This window comes from Mustelus asterias, chromosome 8 (assembly GCF_964213995.1).
Source record: "Mustelus asterias chromosome 8, sMusAst1.hap1.1, whole genome shotgun sequence".
Lineage (NCBI taxonomy): Eukaryota > Metazoa > Chordata > Chondrichthyes > Carcharhiniformes > Triakidae > Mustelus > Mustelus asterias.
This window is the reverse complement of record NC_135808.1, coordinates 130,985,595-130,999,750: the sequence shown is the minus strand read 5'-3', so window position 1 is coordinate 130,999,750 and position 14,156 is coordinate 130,985,595. Positions and strand designations below refer to the sequence as shown.

At 48.2% G+C, this 14,156-nt stretch overlaps 1 protein-coding gene across 1 annotated transcript in view; it reads right to left on the bottom strand.

Annotated features, from left to right (window-relative positions):
- The window catches only part of LOC144497781 (adhesion G protein-coupled receptor L2-like), a 510,506-nt gene that overhangs the window by 133,240 nt on the left and 363,110 nt on the right, over positions 1-14,156 (bottom strand). The window lies entirely within an intron of this gene.

Here is a 14,156-nt window from a genome sequence, read left to right as displayed (position 1 = left end):
AATCCCTACAGTGCAGAAGGAGGCCATTTGGCCCATCAAGTCTGCACTGACCACAATCCCACCCAGGCCCTATTCCCGTAACCCCACTTATTTACCCTGCTAATCCCCTGACACTCGGGTTAATTTAACATGACCAATCCAATCTAACCCGCACATCTTTGGACTGTGGGAGGAAACCGGAGCACCCGGAGGAAACCCACACAGACACGGGGAAAACATGCAAACTCCACATGGAGTTTGACCTGAGGCTGGATTTGAACCCAGGTCCTGGTGCTGTGAGGCAGCAGTGCTGACCACTGTGCCACCGCGCCGCCCATTAGGGGAATGGTAAATGCTCGGGGTTACAAGGATAGTGCAGGGGAGGGGTAGGCCTGGGTAAGATGCTCAGCCAGAGAGTTGGTGCAGACGCAAGGAGCCGAATGGTCTCCTTCTGCACTGTAGGGAATTCTATGGTTCGAATGGAAATGTTAACTGTTTCGCTCTACACAGATGCTGCACCTGTTGAGATTTTTCATCATATTTTAAAAATTTGGAGCAGAGTCGGTCATTCGGCAACCAACGCCGCCCCCGCCCCCCCCCCCCCCCCCCGCCTCCCCCCCCCCCCCCGCCTCCCCCCCCCCCCCCCCCCCCCCCCGCCCGCCTCTCCCCCCCCCCCCCCCCCAATCCATAGAACCATAGAAAATTACAGCTCAGAAACAGGCCTTTTGGCCCTTCTTGTCTGTGCCGAACCATTTTATGCCCAGTCCCACTGACCTGCACTTGGACCATATCCCTCCACACCCCTCTCATCCATGAACCCGTCCAAGTTTTTCTTAAATGTTAAAAGTGACCCCGTCCATTCGGCAACCAACCCCCCCCCCCCCCCCCCCCCACCCACCCACTACCCCACTACACCCCCCCCCCCACCCATTCGGCAACCAACTCCCCCCCCCCCACCCCCCCACACCCACTACCCCCCCTCCTCCGGCCCCAAGCCTGCCCGGCCATTTGATAAGATAATGGTTAATCTAATGGAGGCCTTAATTCCCCTTTTCTGTCCAATCATTGGCACTCCATCCATAAACATTCACTCCCTCCACCACGACACACAGTGGCAGCCCTGTGTACCACCTATAAGATGCATTGCAGGAACTCACTAATGCTCCTTCGACAGCACCTTCCAAACCCACAACCACTGTCATCTAGAAAGACAAAGGCAGCAGACACTTGGGAACACCACCACCTGGAGGTTCCCCTCCAAGCCACACACCATCCTGACTTGGAAATATGTCACTGTTCCTTCACTGTCACCGGGTCAAAATCCTGGAGCTCCCTCCCTAGCAGCACTGTGGGTGTACCTACGCCACATTGACTGCGGCGGTTCAAAAGGCAGCTCACTACCTTCTCAAGGGGCAATGAGAATGGGTAATAAATGCTTGCCAGCAATTCCCACATAAATGAACAAAAAAAAGCTCCCAAAATCTCAGAAGCCTCCCCAGTATTCCTGTAACACATGGATTGCAATGGTTCAAGAAGGGTAGCTCACCTCTCCCATTTCAAAGGCAATTAGGGATGGGCAATAAAAACTGTCTAGCCAACGAAGCCCACATCCCAAGCGTAAATGCCGTCTCCATTTGTAAATCTTTATCTGCAAAGGTCTCATAAAATCCTACAGAGCAGAAGGAGGCCATTCAGCCCATCGAGTCTGCTCCGACCACAATCCCACCCAGGCCCTATCCCCACAACTCCATGCATTTACCCTAGCTAGCCCCCCTGACACTAAGGGGCAATTTACCATGGCCAATCAACCTAACCTGCATATCTCTGGACTGTGGAAAGAAACTGGAGCACCTGGAGGAAACCCACCGGGGAGAATGTGCAAACTCCACACAGACAGTGACCCAAGCCGGGAATCGAACCGGGGTCTCTGGCACTGAGAGGCAGCAGTGCTAACCACTGTGCCTCTCGAATTGACAACAGTTTGCAATTATACAGCACCTTCAACATAGCGAAACGTCACAAGGCACCTCAGGGGGACAACGTTATTTAGCAATCTGTGGCACTGAGCCACACAAAGTGATATTAGGACAGATGACAAGGGGTAGATAGATGTTTGTTTTAAGCAGTAAATTAATACAACTGGAGCAGAGGTAGAGGGACTCAGGGACAGAATTCCTTAGCTGAAGACAGCCACAAATAGCATAGCAAGTACTGGAGAGACAGCACTCCCTTAGCAATCAATACAGAAAGCTGGGAGGGTAAATAAAAGCCTCCTGATTGATCAACCATGCAGGTCCCTGTGAAAATAATTCTGCAAACAAACTAACCTCTAATGGAGCTTCCTCGGGTCCTGCGCTTATTGAGAAATGGCCAGAGACTGGTGACAGAAGTGGCTTTCAGACCATGTAATTGGCGGACTAAACTAGCTACAAAGACAGCCAGTCTAGCAAACAAATAAACAAACAGGTAATGCATATCGCGTTGCTGCAAGACAGTCTAAAAGGTGGATCAGTGCTGGTATTTCAGTCCCCCATGACTGGGGTCTCTGTGGACCACCTTCGACTGACTGGCAACAATCCTTTCTTGCTGATGGGAGCATTTTACAGGCAGGAGACTGATCAGATATCACAGAGTGCGACTACTTAGGAAGTTTTTAGCTGCAACCTGATCCCGCGGTCTGTGTGTTTAGACTGGCTCCCTTGTTTCCCCAGCTCCTCTCCTCTCCGAACTCCTTCTATTGTTGCGCCCCCAACCTTTACTGACCCCAGCAAATAAGTAAGTCAAAACAAACAGCGGAGACAACATGAAAGTATAGTTCGGAACGCTGCGGGACAATGAGACGGGAGTTAGGCGGTCAGAATGTGCCCCAGCCAAAGGAAATTCTTTGGCCGGGCAAACATTGGGAAGCGACTACGGGACGTCTGTCTTCCCTTTTGTGACTCGCCTTATGAGCAATTCAAAGCATTCATGGAGTCAGGACCTCTGGAATATTATGGTCTGTTGAAAATATGTCATCAGCGTCACCAAAACAGTGGCCACCTGGGAGAAAGCAGCCTTTAATGATCCAACTCTAGAGCCTTGAACGTAAAAGTCTCGGCTAAAGATCCCAGAGCATTTGGAGAACCCATTTTGGATAAAAGGTGAAACCAAGACCCTACCCAGCCTCTCAGATGAGCACCAAGATTCCCCTGACATAATTTCAAAAAGGAGCAGACAATATTTCCCTGGTGCTCTGATGAAGTGTCATCCAGATTCAAAACGTTAGCTCTATTCTTTCTCCACAGATGCTGCCAGACCTGCTGAGATTTTCCAGCATTTTCTGCTTTTTGTTTCAGATTCCAGCATCTGCAGTATTTTGCTTTCATTGTAATATTTCCCTGGTGTCCTGGTCAATAATTATAGAAACACTACAGTGCAGAAGGAGGCCATTCGGCCCATCGAGTCTGCACCGACCACAATCCCACCCAGGCCCTACCCCCACATATTTTACCCACTAATCCCTCTAACCTACACATCCCAGGACACTAAGGGGCAATTTTTTAACCTGGCCAATCAACCTAACCCGCACATCTTTGGACTGTGGGAGGAAACCGGAGCACCTGGAGGAAACCCACGCAGACACGAGGAGAATGTGCAAACTCCACACAGACAGTGACCCGAGCCGGGAATCGAACCCGGGACCCTGGAGCTGTGAAGCAGCAGTGCTAACCACTGTGCTACCGTGCCGCCCTCAGATCAACCTCACTGAAGCCAATGTATCCAACTGTTACAACATTGTTTTTTTGTGGGAGCTGGCTGTGCACAATTAGGCTGCCACGGTGGCACAGTGGTTAGCACTGCTGCCTCACAGCGCCAAAGACCTGGGTTCAATTCCCAGCTTGGGTCACTGTCTGTGCTGAGTCTGCACATTCTCCTCATGTCTGTGTGGGTTTCCTCTGGTTTCCTTCCATGCTCCAAAGACATGCAGGTTAGGTGGATTGGCCATGCTAAATTGCCCCTTAGTGTCAGGGGGATTAGGAGGGTAAAGTATGTGGGGTTATTGGGATAGGAGTTGAGTGGGATTGTTGTCGGTGCAGGCTCGATGGGCCAAATCGCCTCCTTCTGCGCTGTAGGGATTCTATGATTACAGCAGTAACTACACTTCAAAGGTGGCTTTGCAATCCTGCGCAAAGCACTATTTAAATGCAAGTTTTTATTTAATATAAATCGGTGCTACATATTTTAACTCCCAATCTTTGCTTCTTGGGGCGGCACGGTGGCAGTGTTCAGCACTGCTGCCTCACAGCACCAGGGACCCGGGTTCGATTCCCGGTTTGGGTCACTGTCTGTGTGGAGTCTGCACGTTCTCCCCATGTCTGCATGGGTTTCCTCTCACAGTCCGAAAGATGTGTTGGTTAGGTGCATTGGCCATGCTAAATTCTCCCTCCATATGCCCGAACAAGCACCGGAGTGTGGTGACTCGGGGATTTTCACAGTAACTTCATTGCAGTGTTAATGTAAGCCTACTTGTGGCATGAATAAATAAACTCTAAACTTTAAAACTTGAGTCACATTGACTCCAACAAATGCTATGCTCCGACCATTCATTTAATAATGAAAATCACACGTTGCGCAGTACTACTCCCGTTTTAGCTGAGAGGTCCCAGCATCTGTTCCTGATTTGCGCTGTGTTGCCAGATCTTGTCTGGTGTGCCTTGACTTGGCTTCAAAGCCCCTGGGCAAGGGAAGGGAAAAGTTAAAGACTGATGGAAAACAGCAGGTGCAGATAACCAGCAAGAACCACATCAGACTTAACCACGAATTGCTCGTCCCCGCTCCCCACCCCCCATTTGTTGACTGGCCAATCAACACAACGTCCACTTGCTGGAGGAACACGCATCCTGTGTTCACTCCAGATGCTCTGCGTCTATGTGTACAGGATGGAGATGATTCTCTGACTTGTACTTCCCATGAGGAAGACTCAGCACAAAGGAACACGGGATCATGGAATACCCTCCTCTTCAATGTAGAAACATAGAAACTAGAAGCAGGAGTAGGCCATTCGGCCCTTCGAGTCTGCTCTGCCATTCATCTTCATCATGGCTGATCATCGAATTCTATATACTGTTCAAGAGTGTATCACGGGTAACTGTCCTCTTAATATGCCCCATTACCTCAGAGCTCTCCGTCACCTTGGTGATACTATGTGAATCTTCCTTCGTATACCCAAGCCCTCCCATTCCCCCACTTCCCTCTCTTTCTCTCTCTCTCTCAAAATGTTTTCCCTATTCCGATATGGGACATGTCCAACAGGTCATCCTGTCACAAGTTGGAGAGGATCCCAAGAGAAATTATGTCACCAGTCATCAATGCTGCCCTTAAAGGGGCAACATGTCATCAATCCTCTTCCGCCATTTTGGTACAAAATCCAGGAAGATCCACGGAAATTCTACCGCAAGATCTTTTCAATGGTCTGGTCTGCTTATCCACCCAGACTCTGCTGCCCGCCACTTGTCTGGTTGTTTTTGAAACATCTCTGGGCATTAAGTTGATCTTTCTCTACACCCTAGCTATGACCGTAACTACATTCTGCACTCTCTCCTTTCCTTCTCTATGAATGGTATGCTTTGTCTGTATAGCCATGATGTGGAGTTGCCGGCTTTGGACTGGGGTGGGCATAGTGAGAAGTCTCACAACACCAGGTTAAAGTCCAACAGGTTTATTTAGCAGCACGAGCTTTCGGAGCGCTGCTCCTTCATCAGGTGAGTGATGAAGGAGCGGCGCTCCAAAACCTTGTGCTACCAAATAAACCTGTTGGACTTGTCTGCATAGCTCACAACAAACAATACTTTTCATTGTATGTTAATACATGTGACAATAATAAATCAAATCAACTCAAAAGAAGGTCGCTGTCTCTGATTGGATATCTTCCTGGACGTTTGATCTCATGGCCTCCCACCCGGTCTACTCAGAATGCTGTTTTATTGCGACCTCCCCATCTCCTTTATTCAATAACTAAAATTGTTTGAAGATAACAATGTAAAGATTACATTCGAAGTTAATGTAAAGAAGTCCTCATATGACATGTTCATAAATCCTGGAAATCCCAGGACAATTCTGAGGGGTGACCACGCCATTTACGATTTTAGACAATGACTTGCATTTATGTAGCACACTGAGCTTGGTAAAGTGATCCTAGGCACGGCACCAGCCGAGAGTGTAATCTGGGCAAAATGTGGCACTAATCCACCTGGGATACTGGGACAAATAAGCAAAGACCTCGGTCAAAGAGGTAGATCCCAAAAGGGCATCATTTAAGGAGGGGGGGGGGGGAAATCATAAAATCCCTACAGTGCAGAAAGAGACCATACAGCCCATCAGGTCTGCACTGACTCTTGGAAAGAGCATCCCACTCAGGCCCTCTCCACCTTATCCCCGTAACCCGTGACCAATGACCAACCATGACCAATCCACCTAACCTACACATCTTTGGACACCAAGGGGCAATTTAGCATGCCCAGTCCACCTCATCTGCACATGTTTGGACTGTGGGAGAAAACCGGAGCACCCGGAGGAAACCCACGCAGACACAGGGAGTGACCCGAGGCTGGAATCGAACCCAGGTCCCTGGCACTGTGAGGCAGCAGTGCTAACCACTGTGCCACCTGCAGGGAGGGATAGAGGGGTTTAAAGAGGGAATGCCAGGACTTAGGGATGAGGTAGCTGAAGGCATTGCTGAAAAGAGACCAATTTGGGAGAGTGGAGAGATCTCGAAGGAGGGAAGGTGCAAGGCCCCGGGAAGGATTTGCAAACAAAGGGCGAGAGTTTTAAAATGAAGGTGGGGTCAGAATGGGAGTTAATGTCGGTCAGAGAGCAGAAGGGCAGCAATGGGTGAACAGAGTTGGGTGCTCCAAGACCACAGGCAGCAGAGCTGTGGATGAAAATTGTGATGTGAGAGGGAGCTGATGGTGCTGTTAGCTCTCTTTGCTTTGAAGCCAAATGCACTCTGCTTTTCTATTCTGCTGAGCCGCCCATTTTAACCATCGCGAGTGAATGGACATAAGAGTACTTTTTGATGGGTAAAGAAAAGTTTGGGTTTTTGAATGATAAGAGCTGCAGACTCCATTTGTTGTTATTTGAACATAATATAATTAATTCTACATCTCCTGTGCACACAAACCGCATAGCTGAAAGCTCCCGTGGCAAGTGAAATAGAACTGCCAAAGTCAACAAAGCTGAAGAAGATTGCCACTGGGGTTCCACTTGAATTCTGAGCCACTTCGATGGCAAATAATGTAGAATCGCCACAGGTTTAGTCTTGGGGCAAAACTGCTGATCAAAATGGGGGTCTGTGCAGAGACAGATTCTGCGGCTACCAGCTTACAGTGCAGAAGGAGGCCATTCAGCCCATCAGGCCTGCACCGACCATGATCCCACCCAGGCCCTACACCCATAACCCCATGTAATTACCCTTGCTAATCTCCCAGGCACTAAGGGACAATTTAGCAAGGGCAATCCACCTAACCAGCACGTCTTTTGGACTGTGGGAGGAAACCGGAGCACCCGGAGGAAACCCACGGAGACACGGGGAGAATGTGCAAACTCCACACAGACAGCGACCCAAGGCTGGATTTGAACCTGGGTCCCTGGCACTGTGAGGCAGCTGTGCTAACCACTGTGCCACCCCTGCTAAGCAACGTGAGAGGTGGCAGCGTGAGTGCACCCTCCACATCTGACATACAAAGTGAGCTGGCTATCAAACTCAGGAGAGTGGCGAGAGCTGCACTAATATCTTTTTGAATGAAAGCATTATTGTAACAATCCTTTCATGCAGCACTCTCACTGTATGAGAATTATAGAATTCAGGTAGAAGGTCTATAACTGCTAATCCATGTGAAAATGAGGCTTTCAGTTTGAGAAACCACCAGCCTAGGCAACAAGTCCTGAAATATTCTCTCTACATATCTCTGCCTTTCCAGATCTCTCCATCATAGAACAGTACAGCACAGGAACAAGCCCTTCAGCCCACGATGTGCCGCCGAACAGGAGACCAAATTAAACTAATCCCTTCTGCCTGCCCTTGATCCATATCCCTCTATTCCTTGCATATTCATGTGCTTATCTAATAGCCCCTTAAACGTCCCTATCGTATCCACCTTCATCACCACCCCTGGAAGCGCGTTCCAGACACAAACCACTCCGTAAAACTTGCCCCTCACATCTCCTTCGAGCTTTCCTCTCTCATCTTAAGTATTAGGCATTTCAACTCTGGGGGAAAAGATTCTGACCGTCAACCCTATATAGATCGTCCCTTAAAACCCACCACTTTTGCCAAACCTTTGGTCACCTGTCCTAATGTCTCTGCCTTTGTCCCGTGGTAAATTCTTGCCCCAATAACACGCCTTGGAAGCATCTTGGGACATTTTACTGCTTTTAATTTTGCTTCATTAATGCAAGCATTTGTTCTCATATAACTTTAGATCCAATGGTCTGTTTCCACTGGGAGCTGGGCTGGAGAATTGCATAACAGCCCAGAGCACTTTGCCTCTTGACATTCAGCGGTATTACCATCACTGAAACCCCCACTATCAACATCCTGGAAGGGATTACCATTGACCAGAAACTGAACTGGCCGAGCTATATAAGTACTGTGTACAAGAGCAGGTACAAGAGGCTAGCAATCCTGCGGAGGATAACTCAGCTCCCGCCTTTCTAAAGCCTGTCCACCATCTACACGCAACAAGTAACATGCAACAAGGCTGATTTCTGGGATGGCAGGTCTGTCATATGAGGAGAGCTTAAGTCGGTTATAGGGCCATAGAGTCATAGAGGTTTACAGCATGGAAACAGGCCCTTCGGCCCAACTTGTCCATGCCGCCCTTTTTAAAAAAATCCCTAAGCTAGTCCCAATTGCCCGCATTTGACCCATATCCCTCTATACCCATCATACCCATGTAACTATCTAAATGCTTTTTAAAAGACAAAATTGTACCCGTCTCTACTACTATCTCTGGCAGCTTGTTCCAGACACTCACACTCTGTGTGTGAAACAATTGCCCCTCTGGACACTTTTGTATCTCTTCCCTCTCACCTTAAACTTATGCCCTCTAGTTTTACACTCCCCTGCCTTTGGGAAAAGATATTGACTATCGAGCTGATCTATGCTCCTCATTATTTTATAGATCTCTATAAGATTACCCCTCAGCCTTCTATGCTCCAGAGAAAAAAATAATTATATTCATTGGCGTTTAGAAAAGTGAGAGGGGATCTCAGAGAAACTTATAAAATTCTCACCGAGTTTGACAGGGTAGATTCAGAAAGAATGTTCCCAATGGTAGGGGAGTCCAGAACTAGGGGTCATAGTTTGAGGATAAGGGGTAAACCTTTTAGAACTGAGGTGAAGAGAAATTTCTTCACCCAGAGGATGGTGAAGGTGTGGAATTCACGACTACAGAATGTAGCTGAGGCCCAAATGTTGTCTGATTTCAAGAAGAAATTAGATATAGCTCTTGGGGCTGAAGGGATCAAGGGATATGGGAGGAAAGGGGAATGAGAATATTGGATTCGATGATCAGCCATGGCCAAGATGAATGGCGGAGCAGGCTTAAAGGGCAGAGTGGCCTACTCCTGCTTCTGGTTTCTATGTTTCTAAGTCAGGAGTGTGGTGGAATACTCTCCACTTACCTGGTGAGTGCAGCTCCAACACTACTCAAGAAGCTCGGCACCATCCAGGACAAAGCAACCCGCTTGATTGGCATCCCTTCCACGAAATTTCACTCTCTCCACCACTGACGCAAGTGGCAGCTATGTGTACCAGATAGAAACATAGAAGATAGGAGCGGAGAAGGCCATTTGGCCCTTCGAGCCTGCTCCACCATTCATTACTATCATGGCTGATCATCCAACTTAATAGCCTAATCTTGCTTTCTCTCCATAATCTTTGATCCCATTCGCCCCGAGTGCTATATCTAACTGCCTCTTGAACATTTTCAATGTTTTGGTATCAACTACTTCCTTGGTAATGAATTCCACAGGCTCACCACTCTTTGGGTGAAGAAATGTCTCCTCATCTCCATCCTAAATGGGCTACCCCGAATCCTCAGACTGTGACCCCTGGTTCTGGACTCCCCCACCATCGGGAACATCCTCCCTGCATCGACACTGTCTAGTCCTGTGAGAATTTGATAAGATTTGGGCTCATTCCTGAAATACAAATCTTGACAGACACAATGGGAGAATTTTCCCACCCCAACCCAACCGCCACGGGAATCGGAGCAGGCGAGAGGTCCGACCATGCAGAGGTCTGCTGATCTCGAGCGGGATCTTCCAGTTTTGGGCGAGCGCAGCTGGAAAATCCCATTGCATTGTGAGCTTCTCGAGGATGAGGCAGGAATAACAGATGGAAATTGAAATTCTTTGAGAACTGGGAAGAGAGCGGGTTTCATTACAGATGTCACCGATCATGATGCCACAGAGCAGAGGATATAAACGGACATAAGGATGGAGCAGAAAAGCCAGGAGACATTTTTCCACTCGGCCAGAGAAGGTTAGGAGATAATCTGAAAAGGAGGTTTTCAGGATTATGTAGAGCAATGGTAGAGTAAATTGCAATAAGATTGTTCCACTGGTTGGGGCAGCATGGTGGCACAGTGGTTAGCACTGCTGCCTCACAGCGCCAGGGAGCCAGGTTCAATTCTGGCCTCAGGTGACTGTCTGTGTGGAGTTTACACATTCTCCCCGTGTCTGCGTGGGCTTCCTCCAGGTGCTCCGGTTTCCTCCCACAGTCCGAAAGACGTGCAGGTTAGGTGGATTGGCCAGGCTAAAGTGCCCCTTAGTGTCAGGGTGACTTGCAGGGTAAATATGGGATGGGGCCTGGATTAGATTGTTGTTGGTGCATACTCAATGGGCCGAATGGGCTCTTTTGCACTGCAGGGATTCTATGGTTGAGAAGAATGTGGTGAGAGGAAATACATTTAAGATGATCACAAAAGGGAAGGTCAGTAAAAACGTTCTATAGATGGAGGGGTTGTCAAGACTGTGGAATCATCTCCCAGAAAACAAGTTGAAACTGGTGTTGTAAAATCTCTGAAAAGGAAATTAGGTTGCTGCTGGGAGACAAGTACAGGGAGTGAGTCAGAAAATGAGAAGATGCTTTCGGGGCATGTGGACCAGGGTGAATGTCCTGGAGCAGGCTTTGAACGTTCATCGCAAAATAATTCTGAACAATCTCAGTTACTAAATAGGAATTGTCTTTGTGCCAGAATTCAAACTCTTAGGACCACAGGATCACTACAATGCAGAATGAGGTCATCCTGCTCATAGAGTCAGCACTGACTCTCCAAAACAGGATCCTGTCCAGGCCCTTCCCTCCGGTCACCCTATCCCTGTAACCCTGAACATTTACCTCATCCAATCCCCCAAACATACACATCCTGGGACACTAAGGGACAATTTAGCATGGCCAATCCATCTAACCTACACATCTTTGGACTGTGGGAGAAAACTGGAGCACCCGGAGGAAACCCATGCAGACACGGGGAGAAACATGCAAACTCCACACGGACAGTCACCTGAGGCTGGGATTGAACCCGGGTCCCTGGCGCTGTGAGGCAGCAGTGCTAACCACTGTGCCACGGTGCAGGCTGTTTGAATTCTTCCCTCAAATTCTACATACTGCAATTGTGATTCTGGTCTTGAACGCTCCTCAAATTCACACCTTTGACCCAAGTAGAATTCATTGGATAGAATCAATACAGGAATAATGATCGCCTCATGCTATGATTAGCTATGCATCACCACATGTCTCTTAACCCCTCCACTGTCTCGAATTTGGCACACCTATTGTCGAATATTCAGTATGGAGGGTAGAAATTTCCTATTAAGTATTGGGAAGATTAAAGACATCGCCTACAGTCCCCATCGCAAACTCTGCCCCTGAGCTACCAACTCCAAGCCAATTCCCTGCCAATATCCAAATAAGACCATTCACAACCTTGGCATCCTAAGTGACCACACCGCCCCCCCCCCCCCCCCCCCGAGATGTGCCACCAACCCCACTTCCACAGAATCTTCACCCTCCACATAACTGTGACTATCCAAAGTTCTGCTACCCATGTCCTGACTTGTACCAAGTCTTGTTCACTGACCTATACTGGCTCCGGGTTCAAAAATGCCTCAATTTAAAATTCTTATCTTCGATCTCAATGGCATTGTTCCTTCCCCTGCCTCGGCAACATTCTTCAGCACTACAATCTTCAAATCTCTGCACTCCTCCAATTCGGGCCTCCAGGGGATTTTCACAGTAACTTCATTGCAGTGTGAATGTGAGCCTACTGGTGACTAATAACTAAACATTAAACTTTTAACTTTTACTCACTCTGCCAATGGCAGGTGTGCCTTCAGCTGCTGGGGCCCTAAACTCTGGAAATTCCTTTCTAATTCCTCCCTGCCTCATTTTGTCAACAACATGGGCAGCACAGTGCCACACATGGGAGGCAAGTTGGCACAGTGGTTAGCCGTGCCGCCCCCCAGCTCCAGGGACCTGGGTTCGATTCCCGGCTTGGGTCACTGTCTGTGCGGAGTTTGCACATTCTCCCTGTGTCTGCGTGGGTTTCCTTTGGGTGCTCTGGTTTCCTCCCACTGTCCAAAGATGTGCGGGTTTGGTGCATTGGCCATAATAAATTGCCCCTTAGTGCCCCGGGATGCGTAGGTTAGAGGGATTAGTGGGGTAAATATGTGTGGTTACAGGGATAGGGCCTAGATGGGATTATTGTCAGTGCAGATTCGATGAGCCAAATGGTCTCTTATGATGGATTCCATGATGTCAAACTTTGTTTGGTAACACTCCTATGAAGTGCTCTGGGGGGCGTTCTATGATGTAACGGTGCTATATAAATGCAAGCTGTTGTAGTTCCAAGTTTTAAGACATTGACAAGGCATTATAACTGTTTAGTGTGTGGGGTTAGCTCAGTTGGCTGGTTTGTGCTGCAGAGAGATGCCAACAGCATGGGTTCAATTCCCGTACCTCATCATACGGCACCTTCTCAACCTTGCCCCTCGCCTGACGTGTGGTGACCCTCAGGTTAAATCGCCACCAGTCAGCCCTCCCCACTCAAAAGGGGAGAGCAGCCAATGGTCATCTGGGACTATGGTGACTTTACCTTTAACCAGGGTCTTAAAATGAAAAGAAAAAGTAAGTTCCAAGCACTCAGCTGGGTTCTCACTGGGAAGTGTTGCTTCACATGGTGAAGTCTGGAGTAGAGGCATGTATCCATGTGCCAGGCTCATTGACAGCCAAGAAATATTCTGGAAACCTTTTCCCAACATAGTCAACATATTGTGCAAAGTAAATACAGCTACTCAAAAAACAAGGATAACTTACAGGGTGCAAACATGAATGAATTCATCGCGAGCCGGCCCCCAAGATTGAAGTTCTGCACAACAGTACCTTAAAATACACATCAATGGTCATTCGTCCAATGACACCAGACCGCAAGAAACTACAAAAGGTCATGAACGAAGCCCAGTCCATCATGCAAACCAGCCTCCCATCCATTGACTCTGTCTACACTTCCCGCTGCCTCGGCAAAGCAGCCAGCATAATTAAGGACCCCACGCGCCACGGACATTCTCTCTTCCCCCTTCTTCCTTCAGGAAAACGATACAAAAGTCTGAGGTCACATACAAACTGATTCAAGGACAGCTTCTTCCCTGCTGCCATCAGACTTTTGAATGGACCTACCTCGCACTAAGTTGATCTTTCTCCACACCTTAGCTATAACTAACACTACATTCTGCACTCTCTCCTTTCCTTCTGTATGAACAGTATGCTTTGTCTCTATAATGCGCAAGAAACAATACTTTCACTGTATACAAATACATGTGACAATAATAAATCAAATCAAAGTTTACAGATGTGATACATCAACCGGAGACCTCTGTCCAGATAAGAAAAGTTAAAGTTTATTTATTAGTCAGAAGTAGACTTACATTCACACTGTAATGAAGTTACTGTGAAAATCCCCGAGTTGCCACACTCTGGCACCTGTTCGGGTACACGGAGGGAGAATTTAGCACGGCCAGTGCACCCTAACCAGCACATCTTTCAGACTGTGGGAGGAAACCGGAGCGCCCGGAGAAAACCCACACAGACACGGGGAGAACATGCAGACTCCGCACATACGGTAACCCGAGGCCAG